Consider the following 19,480-nt stretch of genomic DNA (forward strand, 5'->3'; position numbering starts at 1 on the left):
CATCAGAAGCTTTGCCTGACAGTTTGCCTGACAATATTGCAACCCACTCTCCTCTAGCTATTCAGTGCAGGTTACATTGTCGCTCAAAATCCGCCAGGTAGTTATCAATTTCACAGTCCTTTTCATCAAAAGCTTTAAAAGCGCTAAACGGAATCTTCCTTGCGTCTGCTGTGCTGTACTCACTGTTCGGAGAAGGTGCGGCTGCTTGTTGGACTGCTGCCAGTTTTAACTGTAGTTCTGCGTCCCTTATGTGTTTATCCTTCTGTAGCTCTGCGTCTCTTATTTGTTTATCCTTCTGTAGTTCTGCGTCTCTTATTTGTTTATCCTTCTGTAGTTCTGCGTCCCTTATTTGTTTATCCTTCTGTAGCTCTGCGTCTCTTATTTGTTTATCCTTCTGTAGTTCTGCGTCTCTTATTTCTTTAGCCTCCTTCGCTAACAGGTCCATCACTCTCAGCACCACATCTGCCGTTGGGTTCGGGCCGAACCACGCTAGCTTCTCTCTCATTAGCTTGTTGGCTGGCGATTCCTCCTCCTGAATCACTGGTGTCTCCATCTCTTGTACTGCTGGCGTTGCTGCAATCCCGTCCTCCTGGTCTATCTCCATTGATTCTGCTATGATGACCCGCTTGGTTTTGTTGCTAGCAATCCTTCCACGAACTTCCAGTAGTTCTTCCAGTGTCTGCTTGGAATCCGGGTGTGAAGGGGAATAGAAGGGAAAAATCCCACTGCTGTCAACCAATTGTGGCGGTATTGGTATGATATCCCCGTCAACGTTCCCTTATTCCCATAACGAAAATCACCCCAATATTCCACGAGGAGGGATATCCCTGGAATCGCCCAGAAAGCCACACATGCCAAGCTTACTGCTAGAACAAGACACTTTAATGACACAAAAACTCAGCTTATATGTGGTTACAACCTGTTAGGAACGCCCCCCCTCACACAGTGGGGTTTCCCATACAGATTATAGGAGACAAGTCAGAGCCGACCATGCAGACACGTTTCTTTAGATAAAGACATAAGTGGAGTTAATTAATACACTGAAGCAATCAGAATAATTAACATACTACTTCTCTAATCATTTAGCCTGATGATACAATACACATCTTTTAAGGGTAAACACAGATCTTCTTCACACAACACAATAGATCAATTAACGTTTAGAATAGTGAGGGGACATTAGCACGTCAATAACCTGTCAGAGGAATGAATCACACATGAAATTCCTTTCTACCTCTACCCATATGGCTAGCAGGGAGCAGTAAACTGAGACATATAGGCAAATGTATCACAGGTATCTTTATGGCGCTCTGCCCATCATTTGCATGGGGTCACGCCTCATTTGCATGGCTCACGCCCACTTCCACTTACGACGACTTACGCCGAGGAAACCCAGCACAGATTTGGCAGCACTGGCTTTGTGAATCCAGTGCTTGCCTCTCTGCGCTACGTCGGCGTAGCGTATATGAGATACGCTACAGCGGCATAAATATGCGCCGATGTATGTGAATCCGGGCCAATGTCATTCTAAGAAAATACAAAAAATGATTATCAGCACAGCCCCTATCAAAAGGTGCCAATCAGTGCCCATCACCTGCCAGCCTGCCCCCTCTATAAATGCCTGTCCGTGCCCACAACAGTGCCGATCAGTGCCCAAAAAAGTGCCAATCCGTGCCCCATCAGTAATGCCTGTCAGTGCACCATCAAAGTGCCAATCAGTGCCACTCAGTAATGTCTATCAGTAGCTCCTCATCAATGCCCATCAGTGCCGCCTATCAGTGCCCATCAGTTTTTGTTTTTAACCACCTACTTACTGGGCACATATACCCCCTTCCTGCCCAGGCGAAATTTCAGCTTTCGGCACTGCGTCGCTTTAACCGACAATTGCGCGGTCGTGCGACGTGGCTCCCAAACAAAATTGGCGTCCTTTTTTCCCACAAATAGAGATTTCTTTTGGTGGTATTTGATCACCTCTGCGTTTTTTTTTTTTTTTTGCGCTATAAACAAAAAAAAGAGCGAAAATTTTGAAAAAAATAACAATGGGCCATATTCTGAGTAAATCTCCGCCAGCTTCGCTTAGGGCACTTACACTCCGCTGTCCCAACTTACTGGAGCAGGTGTTGTATTCCCCAACCACTTGCTCCATAAGTTGGGACAGCGGAGTGTAAGTGTCCCGGCGTAGCCTGGCGGATCTCCAAGGGGGCGGCTTCTATTCAAATGAAGCGCGCCCCCGATACAAAAGAACTGGGCATGCGCCGGGCTGCAAAAAGCCCAGTGCGCATGCTCCAGTTCTCGGCGGAAAACGTCAATGACGCCGACGTGTGCGTCATTGACGTAAAGTCGTATTCAAGAACGACTTACGTAAACGACGTATCCGACGAAAAAACACGACGGGGACCCGACGCCATCCGTAACATGGCCTACGCGAGACTTGCGGAAACTTACCCCTCATATAGCAGGGGTAAGTTTCCGCTTACGCAAACGACGTTAGCGACGGTTACGCGACGCGAACTCGTTCGTGAATCGGCGTAGAAGGATCATTTGCATACGCAAATGACTCCTTCACTTAAATGCCATCTAGCGGCGGCCGGCGTCATTGCATTTAAGATCCGCCAGTGTAAGTGACTTACAGATGGCGGATCTTAAGTGTATCTATGCAAAACTGATTCTGAGAATCAGGAGCATAGATACACGGGTCAAAAAAGGGAGTTACGATGGAGTATCCTGAGTTACTCCATCGTAACTTTACTCAGAATATGGCCCAATATTTTTTACTTTTTGCTATAATAAATATCCCAATTTTTTTTTCTCAGTTTAGACCGATACGTATTCTTCTACAAATTTTTGGTAAAAAAAAATCACAATAAGCATATAGTGATTGGTTTGCGCAAAAGTTATAGGCCTGGATTCACGTAGGAGAGCGCATCTTTGTGCGGGCGTAACGTATCCTATTTACGTTACGCCTCCGCAACTTTGACAGGCAAGTGCAGTATTCTCGAAGCAAAGTTGCGGCGGCGTAGCGTAAATAGGCCGGCGTAATCCCGCCTAATTCAAATGTGGAAGATGTGGGCGTGTATTATGTAAATGTATTGTGACCCCCACGTAAATGACGCTTTCTCCGAACGGCGCATGCGCCGTCCGTGAAAGTATCCCAGTGCGCATGCTCAAAATTAACTGGCAAAAAAACAATGCTTTCGACGTGAACGTAAATGACGCCCAGCCCTATTCGCGAACGACTTACGCAAATTACGTAAAACGTGAAAAATTTGACACTGTTCCGACGTCCATACCTAACATTGGTACGCCTCATCTGCGCCTTATATAGCAGGGGTAACTTTACGCCAGAAAAAGCCTAACGTAAACGGCGTATCTGTACTGCGTCGGCCGGGCGTACGTTCGTGAATAGGCGTATCTAGCTGATTTACATATTTCAAGGCGTAAATCAGCGTGCACGCCCCTAGCGGCCAGCGTAAATATGCAGTTAAGATACAACGGCGTAGGAGACTTACGCCAGTCATATCTTAGAGAAATTCTGGCGTATCTGATTCTTTGAATCAGGCGCCAAGATACGACGCCTCAGACTCAGAGATACGACGGCGTATCTGGAGATACGCCATTGTATCTCCTACGAGAATCTGGGCCATAGCGTCTACAAAAAAGGGGACAGAATTATGTTTTTTTTTTTTAACTAGTAATGGCGGCGATCTGCGATTTTTATTGGGACTGCGACATTATGGCGGACACATCGGACACTTTTTTTGGGACCATTCACATTGATTACTGTATAAATGTGACTGGAAGGGGTTAACACTAGGGGGCGAGGATGGGGTTAAATGTGTTCCCTACTAGTGATTCTAATTGTGGGGGGAGGGGACTGACTGGGAGAGGAGGCCGATCAGTGTCCCTATGTACAAGGGACACAGCATCGGTCTCCTCTCCCTGACAGGACGTGGATCTGTGTGATGGCCGATCGCGGGTGCCAGGCGGACATCGCGGCCACCAGTCCCGCGCATCGGCACCCCAGTGACGCGGCGGACACGCGCCCCCCAGTGGCCGGAGGAGCCGAGGATGTCAATAGACGTCCTCCCGACATTTTAGGGCCACCTTGTGGCCGTCATTTGTCTATGGCCCCGGCTCCAAGTAGTTAAACTGTCGTGTTTTTTTTTTGTTTGTTTATAGCTCAAAAATGAAAAATCGCAGAGGTGATCAAATACCACCAAAAGAAAGCTCTATTTTTGGGAAAAAAAATGATAACATCTTTGTTTGGGTACAACGTCACATGACGGCGCAATTGTCATTCAAAGAGCGATGAAATCTGAAAATTGTCCTGGGCAGGAAGGGGGGAAGGTGCTCGGTATTGAAGTGGTTAAGATATTTACTGTCAGAAAAAATAAAAATGTTTTATTATCCAAAGTTAAAACAACAACAAGGGCAGAAGATTTAATAGATGGAAAGTTAAAAAAATGACTGAAGGTCCGCTTGAAGTCCTGATGAAGGGAGGCAATGTGTGCCCCCCGAAACGCGTTGCTTGTTGCACCCATTATATGTTTGGAATTAAACCAAATTTTGCACTCTAATACTTTTGGTGTGGTGCTTCGATCTTCAGATTCAAGTACAGTGAAACCTCAGATTGCGAGTAACGCGGTTAACAAGCATTTTGCAATACGAGCCCTGTTTTTTTTTTTTTTTTAAATCCTGACTCGGTTTGCACGTGTTGTCTCGCCAAACGAGCAGGATTCAAGCCTCTGCGGTGTGCAGTCCCACATTTGGCCAGAGGTGCGGGGGGGCGCCAGAGGCCCAGATTCACAGAGAGCGGGCGCACATTACGCCGCCGTAGCGCAAACAATGTACGCTACACCGACGCAGCGCAGAGAGGCAAGCATGGAATTCACCAAGCCAGTGCTCCCAACGCTGCGCTGGGTTTTGAAGGCGTACGCCGGCGTAGGTGGAAGTGGGCGTGAGCCATGCAAATGAGGCGTGACCCCATGCAAATGATGGGCCGAGCACCAGATACGTATCACGAACTGCGCATGCGCCGTGACGTGGACGCATCCCCCTGCGCATGCTCACAACCACATCGGAACAACTGCCTAAACTACGCCGGATCCCTGCGTACGGCGTGAACGTAACCTACGCCCAGTCAGACACGTCCAACATAAAATACGCCGGCTTGTGTTCCCTGGTGCCGACCTTTGCATGTCTGCTGCTGGGTTGCACCTCCTTCATGGGGAATAACTTTACGCCGGACGTACAACTTACGCGTACTACGTCGGGCGCACGTATGTTCGTGAATCGCCGTATTTCACTCATTTGCATATTTGAATGGCTAATCAATGGGAGCGCCACCATGCATCCAGCCTAAATGTGCGCCCACCCTACGCCGGCGTAGGCAAGTTACGTCGGCGGGATGAAGCCTGTTTTTAGGCGCATCTTAGTTTGTGGGTTCGGCGCACAGATACGACGGCGCGCATTTGCACTTACATCGGCGTATCTTGTTATACGTCGGCGTAAGTGCTTTGTGAATCTGGGCCAGAGTGTTTGGAAATACTCCGAAATACTTGGCCCCACCTCTGGCCACATGCGGTATTACATGACATAGTAGTCAATGCGGAACAAATTATTTTTGTTTTCCATTGACTTCTATGGGGAAACTCGCTTTGATATGCGAGTGCTTTGGATTACGAGCATTCTCCTGGAACGGATTATGCTCGCAATCTGAGGTTCCACTGTATTACCGTATTTATCGGGGTATACTGCGCGCCGGCGTATAACGCGCACCCCAAGCTTAGAAAGCTAAAAAAGAAAACTAACATTTTTGCCCTGCGTCCATCGGCGGCCTTGTCCGGCGTCCGTCTGCGGCCTTGCGCGGGGTCCGTCCAGCCTTGTGGGTGTCCGTCTGCGGCTTCCTTGCGCGGGGTCTATCTGCGGCTTTGGATGTGTCCGTCTGCGTCCTCCATACAGGTGTCCGTCTCCGTCCAGCGTGTCCGGTGTTCGTTTTTGGATTTGGCGCGAGCCGAGAGGAGCCAGATTTCCTGTGTGTTCGGCCCCTCTCGGCATGTCTCGGCTTCTCTTGGCTCCTCTCGCGTGGCTGCGGGCGGAGCCGAGCGTGGCCGAGCCTAGCCGAGTGCGCAGTACACTCGGCTTGGCTCGGCTCGGCTCTAGGCTAGCGGCTCAGAGACAGCGGGGATCAGCGTATATCGCGCACCCACGATTTCCCCCTGATTTTAAGGGGAAAAAAGTGCGCGGTATACGCCGATAAATACGGTACTTAGGAAAAAAAAACGTATGAGGCCTTGTACTCACGGCAGGACATGTCCGATGAAAACGGTCTGCAGACCGTTTCCATCGGACATGTCTGGCCGGGGACTGCCCGGGGACTTCTGTTCGATGGCTATACACACCATCGAACAGAAGCCCGCGCGTAAACATTACGCGGGGCGTGTCCGCGGTGTCGCCGCGTCGATGACGCGGTGTCGCCGCGACAATGACGCGGCGACGTGGGCGGGCCGCCTTAAATATGCTTCCACGCATGCGTCGAAGTCATTCGACGCATGCGAGGGATGCGGGCGGCAGGACATGTACGGTAGGTCTGTACAGACGACCGTACATGTCCGGGCGGACAGGTTTCCAGCGGACTGTTTTAAAACAAGTCCGGGAAACAGTTGTCCGCTGGAAACCTGTCCGATCCGTCCCAAAATGGTCCGCTCGGGCCAACACACGGCCAAACATGTCTGCTGAAACTGGTCTGCGGACCAGTTTCAGCAGACATGTTTGGTCGTGAGTACGGGGCCTTAGACTATGGAGTTCAGCATTGTCTGAAGCAGAGGTCCCCCTTCTTCTCCAGTGCCGCCATCTTTGCTGGAGATCTCACCCATGGGCAGACATGCTGAGGCCTAAGAGGGATGGGGAGGGGATCTTACAAAAGGGGAGTAGAGCTTCTTTCTTCTCCTAAGTACTTTCTAATGATCCGGAATGTTGTATAATAAAATGAAATCTGCGGTTTAGCTGGAAGTTAAACACAGGGATTATATTTTCAGGGACACATCTATATATTTAGTCCCATAAACCTAAAGATAAAGTCTTTGAACTGGATATAGCTCCAGCAATGGCACGCCTTTTCGATAGCGCCCGCGCAACGCCGTATGGGTGCCGTGTACATAACGTGTGTTATACAAGTGTCAGATGGCCAATGTTTATATCCAGCCTGAATGTAACGCAGGATTATCTATACTTCCATCTCTATGATATACAGATGGATACATTACCATGAGCTCATTACCATCAGACTTCACATACTGGGCTGTTATAGGATTACACCGGATCATAAAATGTATAACAAACGCCACACACCGATAATGAGGGAAGAGCGAAGATCCCAGGAACACGAGACAAAGAAGAGGGAATAGAGAATAATAACTGAATGGATAAAATGGAACCAGCCGTCCGACAACCTTAAAGTGACAGAGGGTGACAACCTTCATTCTCCGTGATCCCACTGTATGCAGGGATGTAGCCGGTCCCCAGTGAGAGGATAGGCTGCATTCTCAGTGATGTCACCCGTCTCTAGTGATTGGATAGGCTGCATTCTCAGTGATGTCACTGGTCTCTTGTGATTGGATAGGCTGCATTCTCAGTGATGTCACTGGTCTCTTGTGATTGGATAGGCTGCATTCTCAGTGATGTCACCGCTCTCTAGTGATTGGATAGGCTGCATTCTCAGTGATGTCACCGGTCTCTAGTGATTGGATAGGCTGCATTCTCAGTGATGTCACCGGTCTCTAGTGATTGGATAGGCTGCATTCTCAGTGATGTCACCGGTCTCTAGTGAATGGATAGGCTGCATTCTCAGCGATGTCACCGGTCTCTAGTGATTGGATAGGCTACATTCTCAGTGATGTCACCGGTCTCTAGTGATTGGATAGGCTGCATTCTCAGTGATGTCACTGGTCTCTAGTGATTGGATAGGCTGCATTCTCAGTGATGTCACCGGTCTCTAGTGATTGGATAGGCTACATTCTCAGTGATGTCACCGGTCTCTAGTGATTGGATAGGCTGCATTCTCAGTGATGTCACTGGTCTCTAGTGATTATATAGGCTGCATTCTCAGTGATGTCACCGGTCTCTAGTAATTGGATAGGCTGTATTATCAGTGATGTCACCGGTCTCTAGTAATTGGATATGCTGAATTCTCAGTGATGTCACTAGTCTCTAGTGATTAGATAGGCTGCATTCTCAGTGATGTCACCGCTCTCTAGTGATTGGATAGGCTGCATTCTCAGTGATGTCACCGGTCTCTAGTGATTGGATAGGCTGCATTCTCACTGATGTCACTGGTTTCTAGTGATTGGATAGGCTACATTCTCAGTGATGTCACCGGTCTCTAGTGATTGGATAGGCTGCATTCTCAGTGATGTCACTGGTCTCTAGTGATTGGATAGGCTGCATTCTCAGTGATGTCACCGGTCTCTAGTGATTGGATAGGCTACATTCTCAGTGATGTCACCGGTCTCTAGTGATTGGATAGGCTGCATTCTCAGTGATGTCACCAGTCTCTAGTGATTGGATAGGCTGCATTCTCAGTGATGTCACTGGTCTCTAGTGATTGGATAGGCTGCATTCTCAGTGATGTCACCGGTCTCTAGTGATTGGATAGGCTACATTCTCAGTGATGTCACCGCTCTCTAGTGATTGGATAGGCTGCATTCTCAGTGATGTCACCGGTCTCTAGTGATTGGATAGGCTGCATTCTCAGTGATGTCACCGGTCTCTAGTGATTAGATAGGCTGCATTCTCAGTGATGTCACTGGTCTCTAATGATTATATAGGCTGCATTCTCAGTGATGTCACCGGTCTCTAGTAATTGGATAGGCTGTATTATCAGTGATGTCACCGGTCTCTAGTAATTGGATAGGCTGCATTCTCAGTGATGTCACTAGTCTCTAGTGATTAGATAGGCTGCATTCTCAGTGATGTCACCGCTCTCTAGTGATTGGATAGGCTGCATTCTCAGTGATGTCACCGGTCTCTAGTGATTGGATAGGCTGCATTCTCACTGATGTCACTGGTTTCTAGTGATTGGATAGGCTACATTCTCAGTGATGTCACCAGACTCTAGTGAATGGATAAGCTACATTCTCAGTGATGTCATCAGTCTCTAGTGATTGGATAGGCTGCATTCTCAGTGATGTCATCGGTCTCTATAGGCTGTATTCTCAGTGATGTCACCGCTCTCTAGTGATTGGATAGGCTGCATTCTCAGTGATGTCACTGGTCTCTAGTGAATGGATGGAATATGTTCTCAGTGATGTCACTGGTCTCTAGTGAATAGATAGGCTACATTCTCAGTGATGTCACCGGTCTCTAGTGAATGGATGGAATATGTTCTCAGTGATGTCACTGGTCTCTTGTGAATGGATAGGCTACATTCTCAGTGATGTCACCAGTCTCTAGTGAATGGATAGGCTGCATTTTCAGTGATATCACCGGTCTCTAGTGATTGAATAGGCTGCATTCTCAGTGATGTCACCGGTCTCTAGTGATTGGATAGACTGCAATCTTAGTGATGTCACCAATCCCTAATGAATGAATAGGCTGCATTCTCAGTGATGTTACTATTCTCTAGTGAATGGATAGGCTGCATTCTCAGTGATGTCACTATTCTCTAGTGAATGGATAGGCTGCATTCTCAGTGATGTCATCGCTCCCTAGTGATTGGATAGACTGCAATCTCAGTGATGTCACCGATCCCTAGTGAAAATATAGACTGCATTCTCAGTGATGTCACTGGTCTCTAGTGAAGGGATAGACTGCATTCTCAGTCATGTCACCAGTTTCTAGTGATTGGATAGGCTGCATTCTTAGTGATGTCACCGGTCTCTAGTGATTGGATAGGCTGCATTCTCAGTGATGTCACCAGTCTCTAGTGAACGGATCGGCTGCATTCTCAGCAGTTCAGAATCAGAAACATACTATTAGCATTCACTTTGTAGAACAGAAAAAGAATATAAAGACACAATGTAATTCATTACAAATTACAGCAAACATTTGATTTATAGCATAAGATGCAGTCACATGGAGGCATTGCCCTCGGCTTCTTAAAAGGTTCAAGTGTCCAATCCATTATATGATCAGACGGCGGTAATTCTTCTCCCAAGGGAAAAGACGGAATCAGCCGAACACAGAGGAGAGATTGCAGGAAACTGTATAGGAACATTTCTCTTCTGTGTACAAGAAACCTCAAAGAATGTCACTTACATTCACTTTTCGGCAAAGCATAATATAAATCATCACATATTTTTCCCACGATGTATGTACTGGAGTTTGACGTTTTTTAACAGTCTCCCAGCAGTTAGCGGGAGCGGTAACACAATATATCTGCTCATCAGTCAATTCCAATTACAGTAATTAAAGGCCAACTTCACGTTTTTATTTTTGCCCTACTCCACCGAAGCCCAAATTTCCCCCCAAAAAATTAAAAAATCTTTCATATGTGATTTTTTCATACAGTCTACTGACTTTGCGGCTGTCATGGGTCCTTCCTCTTCTCCTTCACCATCAGTGGTGAATGTTTCTTCCTCCTTGATAGCATGGCACTCATCTAACAACATAAACTCCATGCTATATAACCCAGGCCAGTGTGATGACGCTCCCCCCAGACTTACAAAAAGTGGGGCGGAGGATGCTGGGCATCATTAAATTAGGAAGAGGACCGGTGCATTGCCACGAAATAAGATTTGCCATCGGATGAGATGGTCCGCCTCCATCACATCCTATTGGCTCACTCCTGTCACGCGACATATTTAAACGTCAAGTATCGACGCGAACATCAGTCTCAGCTAGGCTATCATAGGGAGAGGATCTCCTCTCCCTGTGATAGCTGAAGCTGCACGGAGCTGGTGCACGGAGCTCACATGGCCTCTGTGGCCCGATTCCGAGAGCAGAATCGGGCCACAGAAGCTCATACATTTACTAGGCTAATAAATGTTCTCCTTTATTACAATGTCAGGCTAATAAATGTTCTCCTTCATTACAATGTCACTTCGGGATCTACAGCGATATCGGGATCCCTCTGCCCGATAGCGCTGTCATGCCTCCCCGCGAGCGCGATAGATCCACAGCGCTATCGGGATCCCAATGCCCGATAGCACTGTCAGCGTGCCTCCCACCAGTGCTAACTACACCCCGCGCCCGCAGCTCTACTCCCCGTCCCCCGTTAAGGCTCAGGGAACGGGGAACAGAAAGTAGAGCATCGGGTGCAGGTAAAGTAGTAGTGCGCAGGCGCAGCACTACGCAAATGGCTCCGTGCACCAGCTCCGTGCAGCTTCAGCTATCACAGGGAGAGGAGATCCTCTCCCTATGATAGCCTAGCTGAGACTGATGTTCGCGTCGATACTTGACGTTTAAATATATCACGTGACAGGAGTGAGCCAATAGGATGTGATGGAGGCGGACCATCTCATCCGATGGCAAATCTCATTTCGTGGCAATGCACCGGCACTGGATCGCAGAGCAGCGAAGTCTGTGGGGGACAGTCCTGGAGGGTGAGCATTGCAGCGAGAGCTCCCCTTTTGTTTTTACACAGCCTAAGCTATTTATGTTTAACCGCTTAAGGACCACCGCACGCAGATTTACGTCTACAGAATGGCAGAGTGGCGGCTGGTGCTCAACATTTTTGAGGGGGGCTCTAACAAATGAAAAAAAAAAATAAAACATCAATTGCAGCCTCACTGTGTCCATCAATTGCCGCCACTGTGCCCATCAATTGCCGCCACTGTGCCCATCAAACGCAGCCATTGTGCCCATCAAATGCAACCACTGTGCCATAAAATTGTCGCCACTGTGTCATAAAATTGTCGCCACTGTGCCATGCCATAAAAAAAATTGCAGTGTTGGCACTTCAAAATAAATACATTGGTTTTGTGTTGCAGTTTGGGCACTCTGGCTCAAAAAGGTTCGCCATCACTGGCATGGAATATTCCTGGGCTCCAGCAGAAGATCAAAATGGAGAGTGGTGCAGGTAAGGCAAGAACAGGCCTGGTAGAGGAAAGCAAGGAAGGAGGAAAGAGGAGAGGGGAGGAGAAAAGAGAGAATAAAAGAATGACAAGAGAAAGGAGGGAAAGAAGAAATTAAGGAAGGAGAAAAGAAAGGAAAGGGGGGGGGCGCAGAAGAGAGGTGAAAAGAAAGGAGAGGAGGAAGGAAGGAAGAAAAGAAGAGAGAAGAGGTGAAAGAAAGGTATGAAGGAGAGATGAAGTGAAAGAAAGGATGGAAAGGAAAAAAGAGAAAGGAATAGAAGAGGCGTAAGGGAAAGATTGAAGAAAAGAAGGACTGAAGGAAGGAAGAAAAAAAGAGAGGAGAGGTGATAAGAAAGAAAGATGGGAAGGAGAGCAGTAAGGATAGACAGAAGAAAGGAAGGATAAAAAGGAGAAAGGAAAGAAGGGATCAGAGGACAGGAGAAAGGTGATAATAAAAGAATGACAGGAGAAAGGAGGGAAAAATAAAGTAAGGAAGGAGAAAGAAAAGGGGGGCAGAAGAGAGGTGAAAAGGAAGGAAGAAAAGAAGAGAGGAGAGGTGAAAGAAAAAGGTACAAAAGAGAGATGAAGTGAAAGAAGGGATGGAAATAAAAAAGGAGAAAGGAAGAGCAGAGGAGTAAGCGAAGGAGTGAACAAAAGGAATGAAGAAAAGAAGAGAGGAAAGGAGATAAGAAAGAAAGATGGGAAGGAGAGCAGAAAGGATAGACAGAAGAAAGGAAGGATAAAAAGGATAAAAGAAAGGAAAAGACCAGAGGAGAGGAAAAAAAAGAGATAATAAAAGAATGACAGGAGAAAGGGAGAAAGGAGAAGAGAAAGGAAAGCGGGGCAGAAGAGAGGTGAAAAGGAAGGAGAGGAGGAAGGAAGAAAGAAAAGAAGAGAGGAGAGGTTAAAGAAAAAGGTACGAAGGAGATATGAAGTGAAAGAAGGGATGGAAAGGAAAAAGGAGAAAGGAAGAGCAGAGAAGTAAGGGAAGGAGTGAACAAAAGAAGGATAGAAGGAAGGAAGAAAAGAAGAGAGGAGATAAGAAAGAAAGAAAGATAGGAAGGAGAGCAGTAAGGATAGAAAGAAGAAAGTAAGGATAAAAAGGAGAAAGGAAAGAAGGGATCAGAGGACAGGAGAAAGGTGATAATAAAAGAATGACAGGAGAAAGGAGGGAAAAATAAAGTAAGGAAGGAGAAAGGAAAGGGGGGTAGAAGAGAGGTGAAAAGGAAGGAAGGAAGAAAAGAAGAGAGGAGAGGTGAAAGAAAAAGGTACAAAAGAGAGATGAAGTGAAAGAAGAGATAGAAATGAAAAAGGAGAAGAACAGAGAAGTAAGGGAAGGAGTGAACAAAAGGAATGAAGAAAAAAAGAGAGGAAAGGAGATAAGAAAGAAAGATGGGAAGGAGAGCAGAAAGGATAGACAGAAGAAAGGAAGGAGAAAAAGGAGAAAATAAAGAAACAGACCAGAGGAGAGGAAAAAAATAGATAATAAAAGAATGACAGGAGAAAGGAGGGAAAGAAGAAAGGAAGGAAGGAGAAGAGAAAGGAAAGGAAGGGGGGGGGGCAGAAGAGAGGTGAAAAGGAAGGAGAGGAGGAAGAAAGAAAAGAAGAGAGGATAGGTTAAAGAAAAGGGTACGAAGGAGAGATGAAGTGAAAGAAGGGATGGAAAGGAAAAAGGAGAAAGGAAGAGCAGAGGAGTAAGGGAAGGAGTGAACAAAAGAAGGAAGGAAGGAAGAAAAGAAGAGAGGAGATAAGAAAGAAAGATAGAAAGGAGAGCAGTAAGGATAGACAGAAGAAAGGAAGGATAAACAGGAGAAAGGAAGGAAGAGATTAGAGGAGAGGAGAAAGGAAAAAGGAGAGGGGAAGGGAAAGAAGGGAGGAAGAAAAGAAACAAGAAAAGAGGAGAAAGGACCGAAAGGAGAAGCAAAGGAAGGAGACGATAAGAGAAGGACGAAGAGGAGAAAGAAAATGAGAGGGGAAAGGAGGATGAAAAGAAAAGAGGAGAAAGGAAAGAAGGAGAGGGGAAGGGAAAGAAGGGAGGAAGAAAAGAAGAGAGAAGATAAGAAAGATAGGAAGGAAAGTAGTAAGGATACACAGAAGAAAGGAAGGATAAAAAGGAGAAAGGAAAGAAGGTGAGGGGAAGGGAAAGAAGGGAGGAAGAAAAGAAACAAGAAAAGAGGAGAAAGGACGGAAAGTAGAAGGAAAGGAAGGAGAGGATAAGAGAAGGATGAAGAGGAGAAAGTAAAGAAGGAGAGAGCAAGGGAGGATGAAAAGAGGAGAAAGAAAAGAAGTAGAGGGGAAGGGAGGATGAAAAGAAAAGAGTGGAAGGAAAGTAAGAAGAGGATAAGAGAAGGATGGAGAGGAGAAAGTAAAGATTGATTAGTCAGAGAAAGGGGTATATAAAACAGATGTGGGGTATGATGACAATGAAGCCCATGCAAGGCCTTCTACTCGCTCAGACATATTTGAACCGTTTCTAAAGGGATATTCTGTCTTACAGCGATTTTTTTTTTTTGTAGACCAACATTCCTAATATAATTTCTTTTTGTGACATCTTTAACAAGAACCAACAATTCCTGTGTTTTTATTTCCACACAGCGACGTTCACTTTGATACATGACAGGAGATCAAAAAACATAATAATTTTGGCACGAGACTCTATGATAACAAAACACGGATTTGTAAAATTTGAGCCTGCCAGCTGTGCTCAGTCATGTAGAGGAGAACAAATGAGAAATGTTCATCCAGAGAGGCCAAAAGGCATCTAGTTTCAGATGTCTTCTTTCTCGCCGCCTGTAAAAAGAAACATTTATTGGCAAACGGTGTTGTTGAAAGCCAGTCTTAAGTCCGTCTTTTCCTTGACTCCCAGCCTCTACATAGGACTTCCTGGCATGGTTCAGATCGCCATGTATGGTCATAGAAAGAGGGGAGTCCGGAGTGAAGGAGACAAAAGATGAGCCACTGGAGGCAAATCTGAGATTTAAAGGGTTATCAACCCCCCAATACATTTTTTTAAATATGATCTTAATGTATGAGAGAGGTGCAACACACCTCTCACACACATTATGTTATATATATATATAAATATATATAAAATATATATATATTTTTTCCCATCTGTGGACCATTGGGGAGATTTACCTTCACTTCCTGTAGCATAGCCAAAACAGGAAGTGAGAAGAAATCAATGCAAATTAGGGGAATCTCTTGGGAATCACCAGAACTTGAGTTCATAATAGAACATTTCCCCTCTATATTTTTTCTGGGGACAACCCACATTTTGGGATTTTCTTTACTTTCACTTTCAATGATAATGTTAAACAGGACAAATACAGAGGGCGAATCTCCTTAACCACTTAAGGACCGCCTCCTGCAGATATACGTCGGCAGAATGACACGGCTGGGCACAAGCACGTACCTGTACGTCCTCTTTAAGTGCCCAGCCGTGCGTCGCGGGCGCGTGCCTGCGACCCGGTCCGAAGCTCCGTGACCGCGGCCGCGGACCCGATCGCCGCCAGAGTCCTGCGATCGGTCCCCAGAGCTGAAGAATGGGGAGAGGTGAGTGTAAACACAGCTTCCCCGTTCTTCACAGTGGCAGCTTCATTGATCGTGTGTTCCCTAATATAGGGAAACACGATCAATGACGTCACACGTCCAGCCCCGCCCCCCTACAGTTAGAAACACAGATGAGGTCACACATAACCCCTTCAGCGCCCCTTAGTGGTTAACGCCTAAACTGCGATTGTAATTTTCACAGTAAACAATGCATTTTTATAGCATTTTTTGCTGTGAAAATGACAATGGTCCCAAAAATGTGTCAAAATTGTCCGAAGTGTCCACCATAATGTCGCAGTCACGAAAGAAATCGCTGATCGCCGCCATTAGTAGTAAAAAAATTTTTTTTTATAAAAATGCAATAAAACGATCTCCTATTTTGTAAACGCTATAAATTTTGCGCAAACCAATCGATAAACGCTTATTGCGATTTTTTTTTAACAAACAAAGGTAGAAGAATACGTATCGGCCTAAACTGAGGAAAAAAACGTTTTTTTTATATATTTTTGGGGGATATTTATTATAGGAAAAAGTAAAAAATATTGAATTTTTTTCAAAATTGTCGCGCTATTTTTGTTTATAGCGCAAAAAATAAAAGCCACAGAGGTGATCAAATACCACCAAAAGAAAGCTCTATTTGTGGGGAAAAAAACACGTCAATTTTGTTTGGGAGCCACGTCGCACGACCGCGCTATTGTCAGTTAAAGCGACGCAGTGCCGAATCACAAAAACTGGCCAGGTCCTTTACCTGCATAAAGGTCCGGGTCTTAAGTGGTTAATGGGGACACAAACAGCAATAAAATTGCCTTTAGGTATATTTTAGGAATAGAAACTTTGTGAAAGTCATGACTTGGTGCTTACTTTGGATAAGGACTCTCTCCACCTTTATGTGCCGGCCTTGGGTAACAATGGGCCCAATCACCAGCGCTGTCAAATAGGAGGGAAGAGAGTCAGTCACATGCTCTTCAAAACTCAATAGTACTGGGTGATTGGGGAACAAAGGGAAGGCAGGTAAACTATATGGCCAAAAGGTTGTGGACATCTGACTATCACACCCATTATATGGCCAAAAGTATGTGGAACTCTCTCCAAATGATTAAGTTCAGGTGCCTTCACTGAAGGGTTCTGTTATATCCAAAGCATCTTAACCACTTCAGCCCCGTAAGAATTTACCCCCTTCCTGACCAGAGCACTTTTTACGATTCGTCACTGCGTCGCTTTAACTGACAATTGCGCGTGGCTCCCAAACAAAATTGTCGTCCTTTTTTTCCCCACAAATAGCGCTTTCTTTTGGTGGTATTTGATCACCTCTGCGTTTTTTATTTTTTGCGCTATAAACAAAAATACAGCGTCAATTTTGAAAAAAAATCAATATTTTTTACTTTTTGCTGTAATAAATATCCCCCAAAAATATATATAACAAAATATATTTTTTCCCTCAGTTTAGGCCGATACGTATTCTTCTACATATTTTTGGTAAAAAAAATTGCAATAGGCGTATATTGATTGGTTTGTGCAAAAGTTATAGCGTCTACAAAATAGGGGATAGTCATATGGATTTTTTTTTTACTAGTAATGGCGGCGATCAGCGATTTTTATCGTGACTGTGACATTACGGAGGACACATCGGACACTTTTGACACTTAAAGTGGAGGTTCACCCTAAAAACATGTATATACCATTCCATCCAGCATACTTCCGACATGTACAATATGCTGTTTTTTTTCCCTGCTGTACATACCCCCGTATAGCTATCCCCCCCCCCCCCCCCGGCTTCCGGGTAGTGGATCCTGCGGGACTATTCAGAGACTAAGTGATTGACGTGATGACAAAAGCTTCCCCCTGGCACATAATGCGCGTCACCAGTTTCCGAAAGAAGCCGAACATCGGTGCGCAGGCGCCGTATAGCGCCGTATAGAGCCGACTCGCAGTTCGGCTTCTTTCGGAAACTGGTGACGCGCTTATGCGCCGGGGGGGAAGCTTTTGTCATCACGTCCAGAGGCGTCTCTAGGGGGGGGCCAGAGGGGGCCCTGACCCCCCCAACATTATGCTGTGCCCCACCATGTGCCCCCCAAAAAAAAAAAAATTTTTTTTTTTTTTGCTTTTTTTTTTTTTTTTTTCGGGCCGCCGCTGGAGTAACAGTCTCTCCTGAGAGGGAGAGCGTCCTCAGTCAGCTCTGCGGGGCATTCCTCCCCCTCCCTCTGCTCGCTGACACTGCATAATGCGAGCGTTCACACAACCACAGCTGCCCGATCTGCTCCTTCCCCTGCATCCTCATTGGCACGGAGAAGAGCGAGTTGCAGAAAGGACTCCATGAGCACTGTGGGGGAGGGGGGCCCAAGCCTTCATCTCAGTTACTGAAAAAACAGACTGATTTCTCCCGTCCTTAGGACAGGAGAACCAGCCTGTAAATTCTGAGAGTGGTGACTGCAAGCTGAGCCAAGTGTCAGTCTATGACACTCTTTTACAGCCCAGCGAGTCCAGCCACCACTCTCCCCACATACGAGCAGGGAGGAATACAGCTCTTCCTCCTTCTCCTTTCAGTCCCGCCCACACTATCTCGGTTTGCTGTATCTGAAGAGAGGGGATGTGTGTTCAGGAAATATGAAAATCAGCAGCATGTGTGTGAATGATGCCTGAGATTCTAGCCTGGACCGTGGGTATGTGTGTGCACTGCAGACTGCAGTACACTGTAATCACTGAACTGCATTATCTCTATCCCTTCTCTCCCCCATCTGTCTCCCTCCCCCTCTCCTGTTCTTTCAAGACATTCACAATTTACTTTCTGTAACGGTCACCACCGTTTACAATATTCCAATCCATCGCCCCACGACAGGTTATCAGACAGTCCGACAGACATCAGACACGACCCATTTCATTTCCCAGAATAACCGAGACAAAACAAGCTCTGGTACTGGTTCCAAAATGAATGAATGAATCCTTTAATGGTAACTTAGCTTTGTTATATACAGTACAAGCATGTTACAGTTAATCACAGGGACAAAGACACACTCCACCCACACATCACACAATGGGGGGCTTCATACACATTCTTTTAGATAATGACATTCTGATGAGTTAATTACTACTTATTACCCAGACGGTCTGGCTCTGCATTTAGAGGGGTTAATTACTACAGCTTGACAAGTCACATTCCACATCTTAATAATGTCATTAGCATACACAATGAACAGGTCTTAGGAGCAGACCTAATTAGCACAATGGACACAAAACAGTATTAGCATCACACAAAGGAATGTCTAGGAGCAGACTCAATTAACACCTCAAAAGCATGTGTCCCCACATTGAATGAAAACACTCTATTGACCTGTCGGAGTCAGACTTTAACAACTTGTAATATTTCAAGATATCCTGCAATACATGAATTCTCAGTAATGTCCCATCTCATGTAATTTATAATTATCATTTCTCAGTCACCCTATGCCCAAAAGGGCATAGTGACGCTGGCACAGGAGTAAACCCCATCCTTCAAAAGTCTCTGGGTGTCACGGGCCATTCTGTTACACTTTCACTTTCAGTTAGGCAGGTAATATACAATGCAAATTTTTTTCCTACATCCACAGATTGCAGGAAAAAAACTTGCATGATTCCCCCATCAACACAAACAGTGCTGACGGGAATATCCCTCCTGCCCAGCAATTGTATTCTATACAGCAACCACTAGTGATAATCATAAGAGAATCTGCTCATTAATGGTTCAAATCTCAGCCAGTTCCTGCTGAACCAGCTGAGATTTAAACTGTCTATGACTGGTCTGAGCTCTTAGGCAGCCCATACATTGATCACTTTTTTTCATTCAACTATTAGGTTGAATAATAAAAAAAAAGAAATGATCCAATTCCCCCATCTACACATTATAGGTGGATGGGGGAATCGTCCCAGTGTGGACCAGTGCT

This window comes from Rana temporaria, chromosome 5, assembly GCF_905171775.1.
Source record: "Rana temporaria chromosome 5, aRanTem1.1, whole genome shotgun sequence".
Lineage (NCBI taxonomy): Eukaryota > Metazoa > Chordata > Amphibia > Anura > Ranidae > Rana > Rana temporaria.